Raw genomic sequence first — 2,846 nt, forward strand, 5'->3', positions numbered from 1 at the left:
TAGATGACTGCTTAATTCTATGGTTGGAGGATCTAAATGAACTAATGAAATTTAAGAATTATATAAATAATATAAAAGACAAAATATTCAGTTTACAATAGAATTTAATCAGAAAGAACTAGAATTTCTATACATTTTAATCATGTATAAATCTGGATAAATAGAAACATATCCATTTCATATCCATATATAATTACAGAATACTTACACAAAACACTCCCACATCCGATAGGTGTTGTTCACTTTCCATGAACCAGGTTAACTCACAAAGTTTTGATCATCCTACAGCTATAGTATGCCAAAATTCCTAGCTAGGGGAGGGAATCCAAAATCTGGTGGTTCGAAAGCAATGTTTTAAGCACATAGCCATACCTGTACATAGTTTTCCTCTACCAAATCCACTCACAAAGGTTTGGTTGGCCTAAGGCTATAGTAGATAACACATGCCTAACGTGCTACAGAGAGAGAGAGAGAGTTAACTTTTCATTCATAGAATTATAAACTTTATTGTTGAATCTTAAATATTTCTTTCAAATCTTTTATTATATTCTACAGATATATGTTGGAAATGACGAATGTGTTCATGCAATGCTTTCCCTATCGAGCGAGGAATCGAATGGTCTGAATGTGTTTGCAGTAAAGGGTTACATGAGACGTGATGACGAATTAGAACCTTTAAAGATAGAACTGCCTGAAAAGTAACTCATTTCGAGAAATGTAATTTTAAGAATAAAACATTTAATAAATCTTACAAAACTGTAAAGTGAATATTAGTAGTCCAAACATAAATAGGAAACTGTAATACTAAAGCATACATTTTATAGATCTTTATGATTTTCTTTATGATGGTCGGTATTTGAATATTGGTACAAAATATAGCATAGAATAAAGCTACTCACAAACTTAATTTGTTTCTTGATTTTGATTCTTGATTGTAACAATATTTCTCACTCATTACTTGTTCTCATGATGAATGCCACAAAATACCATTATAGGTAAGTATTGTAGGTCTACCAACACAAAGCCGAGTTTGATTCATGATTGTAGACATTTCTCTGCAGTCAGACTATTATTATTATATATTTGAGATGTTGTCTTTATCTTAGTTGCTAAGAGTTACCTATGATCATTATCAATGTCATTATTGTTTTATGTCTGCTTTTCCTGCTGGCATGCATTGGATGGGTTGTCACAATTTAAATCAGTCCCTGTCTAATGTTACTATCCTCATAAATGGTCTGAGTTTGGGTTTGGGTTTCTATTATTGGATGCCTTTTTCTAATAATTATTTTACAGAGACTACCCTTTGCAGTCTGTCATGCTACGAGCACTAGAGAGGGTGTTATGTCTTTAACAAGGGTCCTCATGACCCCGTCTTCTCTCTGTTTGTTTTCTAACCACTTTACATAGTGAACAGAGTAGATTTTATCATCGTATCAACTATAGTGAGGTTGCCTCGACCCCCTAAGACTAAAGAGTCATCATTGCTCTGATGTGTTTATTTTCTCAGAACAATGTAACTGATGAAGAAAAAACAATCAAAGCCCATAACCTGGTTAGGGGTTTCTTAGAAGAAAAGCTATGCGTGAAAGTAAAGAAAGCTTTTAACCAAAATTTCAAGAAATATGTCATTGAACTCGGAAAATGCTTCCTCGATGACTACTTCATTTTGTTTTCTTGATAAACCAAATGATGATTTACAAATATTTAACATCCTCAACACTCTTCACCCATCTATCAAATTCACGACAGAAACTAGTTACAATGACGTACCATTCCCAGACATTCACGTAAAAATACGCAGCTCCAGTCACAACGGATATAGTCTACAAAAAACGGACATACATCAATACTAGAAGTTCTACTCTTGCCATACTCCACACATCAAAAGGAACATTTTATACAACATGGCAAGACTTATCTGTACAATAGTAGCTAATCCAAAAATACGTCAAATTCACCTTAATGAACTCAAAGCCTTTCTAAAAAAACAAAATTAACCCTTAAAATTAATAAATGATATAATTATAAAGGCAATGAAGCTGGACGTCACACAACTGAGGACACTAAAGAAAAATATTAAAGAAAATGTTATTCTATTTATCAATACACACAATCCTGGAGTAACCAGGAGTAACCAGGAGTAACCAACATTTCTCACACTAAAAAAAAACAAAATTACCAATACTCTTACAAAGCCCTAGAATGAAAGATCTGATTGATGGAAAACCTTTTACGAAACCGTATATAACAACCCAAAAAGATATCTGAAGAACATCTCGCGAGGGCAAAATTCACATCAAAGAATGATTTAGAATTCTCCGTGAAGGAATGTAGAGATAGAAGATGTGGAACATGTAACAACAACTACAAATATTTGGACAGTGCTTCCCGCATAAAGTTTTTAAATGGATTCTCCATCAAAGTAAATGCAGCTATGAGCTGCTAGACAGACATGGGATCTCATATACTGCATAACCTGCTCCAATTGCAAGGAAAATTATATTGGCGAATATCCAAGAAAAGGAAGTGCACAAGATTTCACTGCGTAAGCATCTGGAAATATGCGGAAACGGCAAATTGAAGATCTTTCCCTTCTACAAATGTCCAAGGGATGACCCAAAGCTCCGAAAGGCAATGGAACTATTCTCTTGCCAAGCGTTTACGAAAACCCACTTATACGAACAAACTGTTATTTTACACTGTGTTTTCCTCCTTCTACCCATCTTTGTCTGCTTAAGTTCAAATCATTTGAGCACTACTCCTACGTGTTTTCTGTATTAAGCATCTCTGGATCTCACCTTTTGACTCTCTCTCTCCCTCTCTCTCTCTCTCTCTCTATATAT

The sequence above is a fragment of the Octopus bimaculoides genome, chromosome 20 (genome assembly GCF_001194135.2).
Source record: "Octopus bimaculoides isolate UCB-OBI-ISO-001 chromosome 20, ASM119413v2, whole genome shotgun sequence".
Taxonomy (NCBI): domain Eukaryota; kingdom Metazoa; phylum Mollusca; class Cephalopoda; order Octopoda; family Octopodidae; genus Octopus; species Octopus bimaculoides.